Source organism: Corvus moneduloides, chromosome 14, assembly GCF_009650955.1.
Source record: "Corvus moneduloides isolate bCorMon1 chromosome 14, bCorMon1.pri, whole genome shotgun sequence".
Taxonomy (NCBI): Eukaryota; Metazoa; Chordata; class Aves; order Passeriformes; family Corvidae; genus Corvus; species Corvus moneduloides.
In genome coordinates this window covers 3,912,137-3,927,570 of record NC_045489.1, presented here as the reverse complement: position 1 = coordinate 3,927,570, position 15,434 = coordinate 3,912,137, and the positions used below count along the sequence as shown (strand labels likewise).

General features: G+C 39.9%; 1 protein-coding gene across 1 annotated transcript in view; it reads left to right on the top strand.

Moving 5' to 3' along the window:
- The first annotated feature begins 334 nt into the window (after positions 1-334).
- Positions 335-15,434, top strand: part of KLHL4 (kelch like family member 4) — a 76,243-nt gene continuing 61,143 nt past the window's right edge. The window contains exon 1 of the mRNA XM_032123939.1: positions 335-357. The gene's annotated coding sequence lies outside the window, so the exon portion shown is untranslated. The remainder of the gene's footprint in view (positions 358-15,434) is intronic.

Below are 15,434 nucleotides of genomic sequence, written 5' to 3'. Positions count from 1 at the left end.
ACGACAGAGGTGTTGTTCAGCAGCAGAAAGTGGAGGCCTCAGGAAATGGCCCCTGGCAAAGTTGATGTTTAATGTGGATGGTGAAGGAAATTCAACGGAAAACATTTATCAGAAGCTTCCGTGCAGAGAGGAGATAAGGTTGTAGGGAAAAATGCAAATATTACTCAGCAGGCCAAGGGCAAAGGAAATAGGAAATGGGCTAGAGAGTTCTCTGAAATAATCTGTCACTGAAATGTGAGGAAACAGACTCGTGTCCTGCCTATCCTTCTATTTTAAAGCCTTCCACAAGTCAAGATCCTTTTGCAGCATTGTGCCATTATCTGAAAGTTGGCTACTTCCAATTTGAACTCCTTGAAGGTAGGATAAAAAGCTTAATTTGGGTCTTATCTTGACACTTCATTTGCATGTTTATTATTTGAGCCTTTGGAGTAACTCATAGGAAAGTCGTGAGCTTATCACGGAAACAATACATCTCAGAAATGCTGTAACCACTGACTTTGGGGCTTTTTACAGCTTGCACAGAAATGCTGAGGGTTCAGCCAAAATCTTTTAGGAATCTCAGAGGGACAGAGCACACCTCTGGGAGGGGTGTCGCCTCTGAGCCTGCTGGGGCTGGGACAAGGGGTGGAGCAGAGCTTTTGGGAGCTGATGCAAGGAGGAAACCTCCTCCTCATCTGCAACACTGAACCTGAACAGGGATAGAAAAAGATAGTGCTCCGAACTCTTCATTTTTAACCTCGAAATACTCGACTATACAGGCACTAAATCTCAATAATGCCTTCATTACAGGTAATGAAGATGCTTTTATGAGTGAAGACAAAATAGATGCTTATTAAAGTTTGATTATCGATGTTTTTATGATAATAATATTGCTCAAATGAACAGAACAGTAAGTCCTTACACAGAGGGATACACTAACAATCCTTCCTTCAGCCATATCTTGTATTCTCCACGTTGATTAGAAAAACCCCAAACAACTTTCTCAAAGGTGAAAAAACTGATCTTAGAAATCATAACTGCAGCAATGAATGCTGCATTATCTTTTGAATTCCAGTTTCCTTGAGTTCTTATTCAATAAAATATTACTGAAATTGTAGTAATTCCCTAGGTTTGACAGATGCTTTCCAGGCTTATCTGAAAACACAGCAGGAAAGAGAGAGAAGTGCATTTTATGGAATATTCCCAGTGTTTAATTCCAGATACCAGTAATATGAAACAATACTCTCTAGGTGCTTCAGCAGGAAAGAGAGGCCCCTCCAGAGGGTGATTTAGGACAACCAAATTAGAGCCGTTGTTGTGAATGGCACTCAGAAGGCTCGTGAAGCCAGGCAAAGTGAATCCTACAACGGATGGTATCAGGAGGATATAAAAGAAATGCAAGCCAGGAGAAGAAACAAAGGAGGAAAAGAATCAGTATGATTGCAATCTTGCACTCAACTGGGTGCTTGTCTTTTTCTGTCTGCTCTCCTGCCTCCATTGTTCACTCTCCGTATCTTTTCCTTCGCACCACTTTCTGTTTTAAACTACAGTACCATGTGTTCCTCACCACTTCCTAATTTATAATCCAGATAAATAAATGACTTCATCAAAAAGGATTCAACCAGACAGTGTACTCACATGGCTCAGTGCTTACAACATTTCTGAAGCAGGCTTTAGTTTATTGTAAATGAGCAGAGGAAGTGGATCTTACAAAGCGTCTCCTCAGTGAGGAAAAAACAGGTTAAAGGGATCTCATTCATAAAGCTTGATAACAAGAAGAATGGCAAAATGGCTGTGGCTGAGGCAGAGAAATTTGACAGTAAAATAATGCAAATGCAACAGAATTGAAGAGCAGGGCGCAAATGCAGAAGGAATTTCAACTTGGATTGGCTGAAAGAGAAAAGAACAAAGAAATGACAGATTAGTCGGGAGATGTGATCACATCAGAAGGTGTTAAAGATATTCTCAGGTATGCTCAGTGATAGAGATATTCTCAGCTTTGTTTTTATTTCTGTAATTCATTGTGCTTCCCTTTGCAGCACTGTGGGTGCTGGGAGGAGTTCCAGCTGCGTGTGGCTGGAGCTCTGGGCACTCAGAGATCCTGCCTGGAGCAGAGGCTCCACGCTGGGCTGGGCACTCTTGGCTCTGGGACACACATCCCGAGGCAGCTCAGGAGCAGAGCTGAGAGCCCCCAGCCCTGACCCTGCCTGCTGCACACACTGGGGCTGCCCAGAGCACTGCAGTGGCTGCTTTTCCAGGTTCTTTTCCTTTGGAAGGAAAGCTGAGTGCACAATGGAGCGGGGCACCTCACAGTCCCCTCCTGGGACGAAGCAGGATGCAGACACAAGACTGGAGAGCAGCATGGGGAGACACTGCCTCAAGGGCTGCTCTGAAGCTCAGATTCAGCAAGTGATGCCAACACGTGTCACAGCTCTGTTGTGAATGAAAAGGATGAATGAAAAGGATGCTGAAGTAATTTTTATACTGCACTTTTGATTTTTATTGGATAAGTCAAGTGGCTTGGCAGTGAAGAAGGAGTTAAAATAGGCAGAAGCTGTATACATGAAGAAAATAATCCAGTTACTTCCGAGATTCATGACTTTTCTATATAATTAGATAGTTCTACCCTTTTTTTAAGCACTGGCTACGTTAAAGCTCTGTAGGTAGTGATGACAGCTGACTGAACATATGCCTGCATGAAGTGAGAGATCAGATCCAGTGAGATTTCTTTAGGAGAGTTCATTTCAGAAACCTCCACCACCTTGCTGGCAGCATCAATAAAAAGCACTGCTCTTGCCTAATTTGCTTATGCAGTAGACCTGATCCCCACTGGAGCACATTCGGAGAATAAGTTTGGGAATATCACAGGGAGGAAGAAGTTTGCAATCCTCTTGCTCTTCCTATAAATATTGCATGGATATCCAGAAGATTTAGATTCAATTGTAGAACAACTTCTCTGGTTATTTTAATTTTTTTTAAAGTAGTTCATGATTTCTACTATTAAGTGTTGGTAGACATATTGTGCTGTCTACTGAAAAACAGCCAATGTATTTATTGCTTTTTAATCCTAGGATCAAGAGGTTTAACTGTTTTTGTTAAAATCAAAACAATTTCAGACTGCAACAAGAACGTATTGCCTTCCCTCACACTGTCAAAAACTTACCAAGGAAAAAATACCCCCCAGAAAACTCTGCATAGAGCAAGATAATGCATCATTTTAAGTATGATTTTTTCAAACCATGTCTAATAAATATTCTGAACTCACAGGACCATACTCTGGGGCAGGAAAACAAGAACTAATGACTCTTGAGGAATCGACCATTTTCCGTTTGGAAACTGCTTCTTAACACAGCTACAGCCACGCAAAGCAAGGTTCCTTAACACTCTGTCTCTTCTGATGAGACATAATTGATATCAGGCTATATGGGACACTCTGTAAATACAGAGGATAAAACCACTGTAAATACAGAAGATAAAATAGGCAGTGATGCCAGGATGTGTGAAACAGCTGAATCCACAGATGTCCTTTTTAGAGAGCAAAAACCAACTTACTGTGGGGCACAGAAAAGGTGAGTCATCCTTATCTAATACATACATGTATGAGAATATATAGCTGTTATGAAATTATTATAAATATATAAGCTATTAAAAAATGGTTGCGGTACCACTTGGCCACAGAACATGCCTGGATAAAATAATCCTTATGGCCACTACGTGTTCAGCACCAGTGCCCAAAAGTTTGATGGGATGACTCTTCGAGTCAACCAGATAAGGCAGAATTTAATTGCTTGACTACAACATCAAAAATAAAACTGCATAATTTGAAGTGTGCAGCACTTGAATGTTTTGCTCAGAAAAGGAGCAGGACTCTCTGCTTCTGTTTCACTTAAGAAATGTGAAGTCTTTACATAAAACCTTGTTTACTACGTTGGATAATTAGCTTGTCAAATATTAAGACAGTGTCAGTTCTGTTCCATTAGCTAGCTGAAGATACCATAAATTACATGGAAAATGTCCAAGGAATAATAATATCAAGGAACACCATCCCCTGGAGGAGTTTTGGTGGTGGTTTTTTTCCTCTCTCTCACTGTATATCCTTTGCAGAGAATTTCTAGACAGAAAGGTCCCCAAATTTAGCCCACAGACTGGGGTGTAAATACCCAGAAGGGGAGATCAGCTCCATCAAAGTCTGCATGTCATATTCTATTTACAACCAGATCCAAGTGTGTGAGGGTTGTTATAACATGATGCAGACGAGGCTCACTGAGCAAGGTCAATGGGATGGAAGATCTGGCATCCCTCTCCCTTCCCCTCCCACAGCACATGGACACACATCTGCCAGAGCAGCAGAGTCTGGCTGTTGTTCCCTGTATGCAAATGCAGCTTAGCACCTTCTCTCAAACACTCTGGAGTGTTCTCCACAAATAACTGCACTATAAATAACCTGCAAAAATATGCACCAGGAAAAAAGGCAGGATCTCAAGGCAGCCGTCTGCTTGGTTCTGGTGAAACTCTAGGAGTTCTCAAATAGCAGGCTTACTCTCTGAACTGAGGAGTGGGATGGTTTTACTCTGTAACTCCATCTAAAGATGGCTGGATTGATACAAATAAAATCAGTAAACAAAGCATTATTAAAGGTTACAGCATTTTTAAGGCTCTTTGCAAATTTTACTGTGAAAAAATACCAATATTCATAAGCGAGTGGATTCAAAATCACTGAGAAAGGGATAAATTGCATTAACTGCAGCAGCTCTGTGAGTCCTTTTGGAGCAAACCTTTTGGATTTTAGGGTAAACCTGGATTGTCACAGTCTGCTTCATGGATCTTTGCAATTACAAGTGTAACAATTTAGAATCACAGAATAATTCAGGCTGGGGACATCCTCTGGAAGCCTCAGCCCATCTAGTCCAACCTTCTTGTTGGAGGCAGGGTCAACTATGAAATAGCTGATAGTTAAAATTAAATTTTAATAAAATAAGATCTACGAAGATTTATAACAGCAGAAACAATTTACTCCAATAAATACTTCCATATCAGATTTTCAATTAATAACATTTAATAATCATTGGCACACATTTACCAAAATTAGGGACAAGAATGTTTTCTCTAAAAAGACTGAAGGTTTTTTTTCCTATTTTTTCATACTTTCCCCAGTATCAGAATTGGGAACCAGTAGCCTATCTGGCTTGCAGTCTTTTAGAGGAAAACAGTGTGGGATCACATGAGGAATGGAGAATTTTATCTGCTCATGACTGATCCAGACACTTATCCACAGAGTCTGGTCTAGCAATAATGGAGAAAATAGCTCGAAAATATCACACTTTGCATGTGGCCTGAAAAGACTGATAGAAGTTTCTAGCAGAGGGAAACGTTCTCCCTGTTCTTTGAACTACCTCAGGCCATGCTTTTGGGGGAGCAAAACAGTTTGTGACTCCCACAGACAACCTGGCCCACGAGTATTTGGTGTGGCTTTGCTGTCTGACAGGGTGAGGTACAAAGGAATGCCAACGCCTCCCAAACCCAGAAAAATCCAAAGAGAAAAGCAAACTGCAACGCAGATACTCTTTCAGCTTTTAGTTTGAGGGGTTTAAGGATCTTAACTTTATAAAAATGTTTTTAAAAAAAATCGAATACTAAAAACTGTAATTGTAATTCCAATACTCTCTTTCTGTTCCAGTTTTTGCTTTTTTTCCCTGTGCCTACTGTTCATGCTGTCAACACTTGTCTGGTTCATTTGGTGTCTGAGAACTCTTAGAATTACAAAATAAACGTACTGTATCAAAAATCTTGAGACATGAAGACTTGTACAACAGCTTGTATTACACTACATCAAAATGGGAAAGAATATATGACACCGTTATCAGCTTGTGAGAGCGGATATCACACACAGAAAGGCTCTAGAGATCCCAGGAGAGGACTGAAGCTACTCCTGTAATCCAGCAAGCAAACTCTGTGCTGTAGGTGGGGAAGCAGGGAGCAGTGATAGGCAGAGATAATGGTGTAGAGCAGAGCAGATAATCCAGAGCAGATAAGTAATTTGTGGTGGCTGTAAGCACTTTTGCACCTGTGAGGAGAAACTCTGCAAGTAATTTGAAATATGATTAGATCCTGTTCTGATTTCCATTCTTGTTTTGGAAGGCACAATGAAAAAGAATCTTTTAAAAAAATTAGAAGTTTTTCCATATGTCACTTTTGAATGTTGGCTTGGTCCTTCTGTCCAAAATGCTTTTTCAGGTTTTGTACACATCTGTTCAGTGGGGCTTGGGTTAAACATGTTCCAGCGCCTCGTGGGGTGAAATTTGTAAGGATGCATCTATTTTATTTCCTTTGCCCTAACTGGTTAGACTATTTCCTTTTTCTCAGAGTCCCACTAACTGCTCTTCATTCAGACTTTGCACAAACTCTTTCCACTCCACTGGCTCAGAACCTTGTCATCCCAAATCCCTCAGGACATCACTTCCCCGAGCACGCCTGGCTGTAGTGCTGTCACACCTTTCAATTTACTGCCTTTCTCTGTTTTCCTGCCTCATTCTCTCTATGGGTCCTGCAAAATTCTTCCTCCTTCCTGGCTGCTCCTCAGTGTGGATAAGCAGCTTGCAGAGGAGTAGAGCCAGGACAGAAACCCCACATTTTCTGCACCTTTGACAGTTTTACAAACCCCTGGCCATAGTAATGCATTTGGTGTGGGTGAAGTGAATGTGGAGTGATTGGCAATGAGCTGTGAGCTGTGACAGTCTTGGGAGGAAGAAACACTGTAAAGTTGAACAGAAGTAGAAAAGACATAAGAGGTAATTCTTACATAACCCTAGAATACTTCTGGAGGCTTTTGTTGAAACATGATTTCAGTAAATTTTTCAGTAAATTCTCTTTGCTGACAGCAATATTTTTATCGTTTGGAGCACAGCATTTATTATTCATCTTTTACTCAGTTATTTGGAGTTAGTTATTATTATTATGACTTATTCTAAGTTATTCATATTTGGGTGTTTATTCATCTTGTATGGATTAGAGTCTTTTGCTAAGTGTTAATTAAGAATTTGAATATATCTCTTAGTTTCTGAAGCAGATATCCAGTACAAAACCTCTACTAAAGAAAGGAAAATCTGCCTGGTTTTAAAGAATAGCAGATCAAAGCTGCCTGAGAAAAGGAATGGTGTCTTGGAAGAGAACTAGGATTGCTTTCCAAAGGGCAGTCTTAATCCTTTCATATAATATTCATACATGGAAGTAAACTCAGGTCATGCTTCAAATAACTTATTTCAGAAATTAAGACTTGAAGTCTAACTTGAGTATTTGCCTAAAAATAGTAAACACGTGACCATAAAAAGCTTAAAGCTGAATTCCTTTAAATCCTAATGCATTTTGGAGTATTATTTGAGAAGGTCAGAAAAAAAGGCCATGAAAATGAATTCAGTATTGCTGATATAGTTTGATGACAGATACTTTTTAATACACCAACTTCAAATAATTTTTGAACGTGACTTTAATGCACTAGAAAAGCTGTGCACAAGTTGAGATCTCTGACTATACAAAGGACAGAAGCTCATTTCTTTGGTGACAAACATCTTCAAGACTTACACAGAAGGACAGAACTGGACAGAAATGGTAAAACTGGAAAACATGGGAAATAAAACTATCTCTCCATTTCCATTTCTAGTAACATAAAATCTCCTAGTTGAGGGATCGAATACGTAAGACATGCCATGATGTAACCTGCTTAAGCCAGTAAGTGTTTTAACAGCAGGTTAGGAACAGTTATCCCTGATCCTGGATACCTATTCTCATCCTAAAACTGTTTTGTTAAGCCATTAGCTCTGTACATTCAAAGTCAGACAAAAGTTACAGCAATTGGAAAGTGATAAAAATATAGCTGAGTTTCCTTATTCACTAAAAGAAGTAGAAGGAATCTATTTTATATGAAATTTACTTGCTTGTTATAATTTAGTGTTTGGAAACATCTTCATAAAGAAGATTTAAGTCCTGTATTGCTTAAATAGACGCTGAAAAAGATTTTGCTGGTATCCGTTACTGAATTGCTGAAAGAGAATTAACTTCCAAGAGGAATCAAACAGTTGGAGGCCTTATGTGAAAATCTAAGAAATAAGAAGTCAGTCATTCAAGGAACCATTTTCTCTCCATGTAAACATCTCAGTGATGCTTCTTTCAAATCTATTTTGTTTGAAGAAGTATTTCCTAGATAAGAAATAATTACTTGTCTTTCATCTGTTTGGTTCATCTGCTCTTTCAGTTAATTTCTCCATCGTTTTAATTGACTGCCAGTACTCTTCCTGCTGAGGGAAGAATTAAGTCACAATAGATTTGTTAATGTTATAACTATATTTTAAGAGGTACCAATAGGTTTGTTATGAGTATTATGCTGTAACAGGAAAAGGGAGAGCTTATGTTTAAAGGGTTTGGAAAACTGATTGTTTAGAAACAAAAAATTTAATGTCCTCATGACACACAAGGCAGACCCAGGAAACAGCATTTGTGAAACCATTACTGGGTGTCCCATGGTTCCCCTCATCCCATCCCTGCCCCGCTCAGAGGGTTCATTACCATCACTCAGAATTAATGCCTCAGCTCACAGCACACAGTGTGCTGCACACGAGGCTCTGGGAGCAGCTCGTGGCTGGGATAACAAATCCAGCCCTTCAGCTGCTCCTGTTTGCGGTGCAAACGCGGCCCAGCTGTGCCTCACCTTGGCACAACAGCAGTCTGAACCTCATCGTGTCCCTTGGGGAGCTTTTTCCCCAAAACCTGCTCCTGCCTGTGCGTAGCTGGCAGGGTTTCTGTACCTCCCCCAGCCCGGGCTGCTTTGGAAGCCAGGCAGATGCGTGTCCCTGTTCAGCAGCTCGAGGTGCTCTGTGCTTCTTACAGCCATTGCTGCCCCAGCTCCTTCTCCCCAAAGGCTCCACACCATCTTCCTGACCACTTGCTTGGGAGAATTTTCTCCTTCCTCCAATTTTTTTCTAAGCAGCTTCGTGGAGTTGTTTCTGAACTGATGGCACTGATCTGTAATAGAGACGCTTCAAACAAGTTTCATCGGACAGACTTTGCACCAAAGTCTTACACAACAGCCTCACCACTGTGTTGGAACAAAGCACAAACCCGGCAACAGCTACTCTGCAACCTATTGTGCACTATTCACCTTTGATCTTGGAATAGCTCCCTCACTGTTTTTAATTTCGTGGGCTAAGTAAATGCCAGCCCATATGCCCACGAGATTTATGCCGAGAGAGAGCCCCAGTGTTGGAATAAAAACTATTTATCAGAGAGCAAAAAACCTGTTCCCCGGACCATGTTTTTGTCACCTATCCATTTTGGTACAAAAAAATTCCGAAAACTCTGTGTCTGGTGAATGGGAAAGGGCATGAAAAGTGCAATAATGAGTCCTGTGAGCACAGGGCTGCTTCAGGAATGGGAGTAGGTTCTGATTGGAAATTTTAAGTATTTCTTGAACAAGGTCCATACAAAAATTTTCCATTTGAAAATACCAGTCTCTCAAGCCACAAGCAACAAACCCTATTCCCTTCTAAGGAATCTAATGACAACAGTAACCACAATTATCATCCTGCAGCCGGCTGAAATTGGATCTCTTTACACCACAGAACAGATAAATGGTTTGCAACAGCAGCATTAATTCTAACCCCCCTTCCTAATTTACATAAAGAAATTAATATTCTGAAAGAATAGTCTCTGGTGTATTGGTGGGAATATAATTAACAAAATCAAGACAGTATTTACATGAGTATTTGTTTTGATAAACAACAAAATGTGCCGAAGACAATTTTTGGGAATAAATTGGTATTTGTTTCTTTTATAGATGGCATGAGTTGGCCTAAAAGCTTGATTTTCATTCAGGATTTTAATTACAGCCATAGCAAAAAATGCTTGCAAATTCTGACAATAGTTGTCGAGTTTTTTAGTCTTGTTTTTTAATCTTAATTACTCCTCCCTCACTGTGGAGAATATATTTTTAAAAGTATTTATTGCTTCAGCAGCAATTCACCCTGGAGTACAGGACATCCATCAGGAAGATCAATAAAATCTCAGCCCTAAGGGGTTTGGCCAAGGCTGACTAGCATATAAACCACAGATGATGCTCAAAACCTAAACTGAAAACCAAATGTAACTTTAAAAACTCTCAGGGTAAAAACACTGCCTCTAAAATCCTATCTGCTTTTAGCCCTGTGGGGGACCAATGGGTTTCTATTCCTGAAAAGCAACAAAAGGCTCTCATTTTCTCAGACAAACCCACAGAAATGTGTCACAGCCATAACTCTTTTCGGGTGCTTTAAAGGTCTTTTTTTGGCTGGCATCTATAATGATAATAATTTTCATTACTGTTTGTTCTATATCAAAAACTGCTGAAGTTTAACAGTCTCTACTTAAAGTACATTCATAATTAATTTTCTAGCACTTGATACATTTTAACTGTGCTTACAGCACTAATCCTTGAACTCAGCTGAAAGGCATAAAAAATAACAGGATTTCTACTGTACTCCAAGCCATTCCATTTGCCATCCTTCTGTATCATTCTGGAACAATGGCTGGAACAATGATGCTATAACCACAAAATGAAGTATAAAGGCTGTTTCTGGAGTCAAGGAGGGAAGGATTTTTAAAAAACCTAAAGAAATCTGTGATATTTCCTTTGCTGTGTTTCATGGTTTTTTTAAGTTACATTTGACTCATTTGCTTTAATATCTATATTATTGAGGTTGTGCATAAACCCTTATACTCAATCTAATTATCTTTTTTTGCCAGAGTGTGCATTTATAAGGTGTACATGGTTCACACCCAGGGATTTCAGAACTACAAGGCCCATTTTTTTATACAAGAATTCAACATGTGTTTGGTTGGGTTTTTTTTGCTCTGCACAGAGAAATCTGGTGTGGGTTCCTCTTTTCACTCCATAAATTCAGTCTGAAATTAGATAGAAATGCAAGACTTGCTCATTTCCCTGTGTTCTCACACTCTTTTTTGTCTGTTTTATGCTGGCCTGCTCATGGTTCTTGTTGTATTTAAGTTTACAAAGCAGTGAGTGACTGCAGAGCAGGGCGAGCCACGGGGAGAGCAGCAGGCTGGGCACTGAGGGAACACCAGAGCTTTCTTCTCTCAGTGACCACAGTCAGGTATCAGGAAATCCTGCAACAACAGAGCCAACACAGCTGAACATCCCCTGAGTTAATATTTTCTGGAGGGGGATAATTTTTACATTTTTATGAGGTTATGATCATAACCCAGGATCTCCCTCCTGGGCAGACACACACGACTCAGAGCCCATCATTCCACCAGAGCATGGTTTGACATTTCTCTGTATGGAACCTCGGGGGCCTTTTTATTGCCCAGTTGCTGAACTTTGCTGACTTTTTGTTCAAATCTACAATTCTTCACTGCCAGGGCCTGAGTGTGATAATCTGCTGCTCAGTCTCATCAGGAAATGTTAACAACTTGTAATTCAGGTCCTTTTCCCAGATGCTATAAATATGCTGGACAGCAAAGTTCCAACCTCCAAACCTTATATAACTACTAATAAATTCCCTCAAGGTTAAAGATGAGCTTGCACTCCTACCTCGTTTTGCACTTTAGCCAATTATTTTTCCTCTTATGTACCTTCCTTGTTGCATATCACAGGATATGCAGATGAGGAAATATCCTGGTGAAACACTTGCAAACAGGCAGCAGGAGCTGTAAACCCAGAGGTCCAATAATTATTGGTCCTTGTGTGCGTGCTCAATGTAAGGATAAAATGGGTAATCAATCAGAAACTGATGCATGACAGATGAGAGCAGATAAGAAAAGGGAAATGAAGAGTTGTAGCTTGGCTCCTCTGGTTATAGAACAAAGATAAGACTTTCAATGCTGCTCATCAGTCACACCATAATTCCTGCCACCTCAGATGCAACATCAGATAAATGTATTTCCATAGCAAATCCTTTTTTGAATCAGATCCTGGTTTTGTTTTTTTTTTTAAAAGCCTACCTAGGCCTTTCCTTGAAAACTATTCTGGAAAGAACTGCCATATTTGAGCATATATTTTAATGACAGTTAGTACTGACATCTAGATACTTTTTAGGACTACAAATAGAGGTGTTTTCAGTGCTGTGATGACACATATGGGACTAAAGGCTGTATTAATTCACTACCTAGTGATTTTGGGAGCATCTTAGAACAGTCAAACCCATCTAGAATTGTTTTTTTTCCCCTGGGGTGTTCTAGAAAGTTGAGTTGTTCCCTTCCTAGGGAGACAACAGTCATTATTTCTTTTCCTCTTTGGCCCTTACTCTCTGTTGAAATTCCCATGAGCAGTCAACAGCAAGTTTCTTTCCTTTTAGACATCTTTCCTAAACCTCAATGTCAGCTTCCATTCAGACATTAATTTTGAAGAAATTGTTATCCTCTGCATTTTTACCCCAAATGATATTATTTGTATTTAAAACATATTTGTATGTCAAAACTCCAACAAGGAATCCCTGCTCTATAATGAGATCTTTTCTAAGATGTCAGTACTCATTAGTGCTTCAGTAAAGACACTGGTGCTGTTATCACAGTTTGAAGTGATAGTGCTTTTGCTAGAATTTGGTTATTTAAAAAGTCTCCTTTGCTGATATTCTCTGTTTCTCTGTTAATGTTCTCTGGCTTGGAGGCATTCAAGGACACTTGCTCGAATCAAGTATCTAAATAAGAACAATATTCTCAGTTTGCCCCTTGACATTCATGTGAACAGGGTTAGGTTCTCATAGCTGAATTTGTAGGAAAAACTGATGGTTAGAGCTTTTGGCTTTAAGATGAAACCCTTCCTACTGAAATATAAAACCTGCTGCTTCTACTTTCAACCAGTATTTAATTCTTGTACCTTTCAGTCAGTTCCCACACCATCATGTGTGCAAATGAAATGCAGCTTACACATGTAATGGAATTAACATGAAACCCTCATCAAATAAAGAGTTGCCTTTAGTCAGGCTTCAGAAGAGAGCCCTTGCTAGAACTGCAAAGATAAGTCGAACGCTTGCTCTGAAGTGCTCGAGTTTTCACTCAAAGTGCTATTTTCTCACGTATCTGAAGCTCAGGCTTCTCTACTGCATCCAAAGATGTCTGACACAGATCTACCCAAATCCTTCTCTAACACCATGAACCCCATTTACAATCTTTTCATTTTTATTTAAAACTTGTTCCTGAAGAAAAAAACCCCTGCCTTTCATCATGGCAGTTTTGCTGTGACTGTGATGTTTCCTTCACCATTCCTTACAGAAATTGGATAGCCTACAGGTGCATCATAATGAAAGCTCTGTGCAGTCTATCTCCAGGCTTTCCACCAAGGTGACACCAAAAGACTTTAAGTTGTTTAAAATTGTATTCCTTACTGAGCTCCAAGGTATGAAACAATTTGTGTTTTGACAGCTTATTTAACAGCTTTAGCTGACTTCACAGGCAGTTTTATCCTTGGCCATGAAGCAAAGCAACCAGTGGCAGCCAGTTCCAGAAGGGAGGAAAGGGCTGAAATAATGAAATAAGAAATAGTAATGGTTCATACACTATAAGAAGAAAGGGAAAAAAGCTATTTTCTAATTCAAAAAATAAGTAATTTCAAATTTATGCTTTGCTTTCCTTTCTGCAACAGCTCTAATATTCACTGCCATTTGCTCCAAAGTCCTGTTATTCTAAGGCACATGCCATGGCTGTGTCACAATTTTCCTGTCTAATTAAACAGAAAAGGCTCTCTGAGTCATATCCAAGGAGCCACTGCAGTCCTGCTAACACACTCTCACACGTGTTGGAAAGGCTTTCACTCTAAAACAGCTTTTATCCATTTGCACGTGGCCAAGCCACTCACACCCCTGTCTGCATTTCCTTTTAGAGGATTCCCCTTTAGCCCTTCAATATTTCACATTGCCTCAAAGAGCAACCTCCAACATTTTCTTTCAGGGGAAGTTTTGTGTTCAGTACATGACTTAAACAGGATATTTAAGAGTTTGAAGGAAAAACAGAACAGGACTTGAGCAGGAAAAGTAGCCTAGAACTAAATTAATCCATAAAGTCTGTTTCCACTGTACAGGAAACAGAATTAAAGAAAAAGTTATTGAAAGTTAGGGATAAACATGGAGCTATCTCCAGGAGAGAAGCAGTTCCGAGAACTCTGCGAAGGAGTTTCAGAAAGCAATAGTATATTAAGCCACAAAATATGAGACTTAAATGTTCATCCCTGCAATTACCCTTTATGAATCAAAATCTTTGCTCAAAACTCTTAACATCTATTTAATCAGGCAGTGTGTTTTGATTTTCTCTCTAGTAATATTTCAGAGTCTGAGAATTTTCCATAACCAGGACTTTCAAACTGGGTGGTTTTCAATCAGACCTGCAGGAAGGAAGAATCTGCTGCTCAGAACACACTGCTGTTGGTAGCTACAGTGCCCAAAACCAGTCTCATTAAAGATGAGACCGGAATGGGAAAAGCAGTATTTGTTCCTGCTTTGCTTACAAAACAGAGTGGTCAGAGCGTTCCCCCCGGTGTGAGGAGCTCCTTTGTGCTGTTCTTAGCCTGATGGAGAGCCATCCTCCCAGGGAAGGGCTGGGTGTTACCATCATCAGATCCAAACTGCTCGGGGGTATCACTAACCCTCCTGTAGCTCAGGCAGTGACCAGTCAAGTGCATTAAATCCCAGAATATTCTGAATTGGAAGGGACCCACAAGGATCATCGAGTCCAACTCGCAAGCAAGTGGCCCCTACAGGGATCAGCCCCACAACCTTGGTGTTCTCAGCACCAGTTCTGACCAACTGAGGCAATCTCAGGGCCTCTAGTGACAAAGGTGGCAGCAAGGCTTACAGAAGGACCTTCTCCATATCTTCCAGGTTTTAGGAAAAATTTCTTCACCAAAAGAGTGCTTAAACATTGAACAGGCTGACCAGGACAGTGGTGGAGTCACCACTCTGGAGGTGTTAAAAAATGAGTAATGTGGCCCTTCACAATATGGTTTAGTGGGTATTGAAAGGTTGGACTCAATCTTGGAGGCCTTTTCCAACCTTATGATTGCTGTGATTCTAAATGTTCACTAACTGTACTTAAATTAGCAAAGCAGGATGGAACGGCACTTAGAAGGTGTTTACATGATGTAATATAATGATATTTCCATGCTGTATAATTGCAGAAAATTTATAACAGGTTAAATCATTTATCAATTTGAAAAGCATATGTTAACCTTTCTCAGCTAATCAATTCCTTCTAAAAATAAAAATAGATTTTTTTTAAACTAAGAATAAGTTTAAAGTTAACAAAAGGACTGAACCAAAATTCAACAACATGGCAGGTTTAGGCAAATGGCACAGAAAAAAAAGCATCTCAGAACCCAAAGCTCTACTTCAATTTGCATCTTTTGTGCAATTTCCACTTAAAAAGCTCAGTTCCACTGAACAGAGCCAAGACTTACTCATTAAGTACTGCCAGGTATG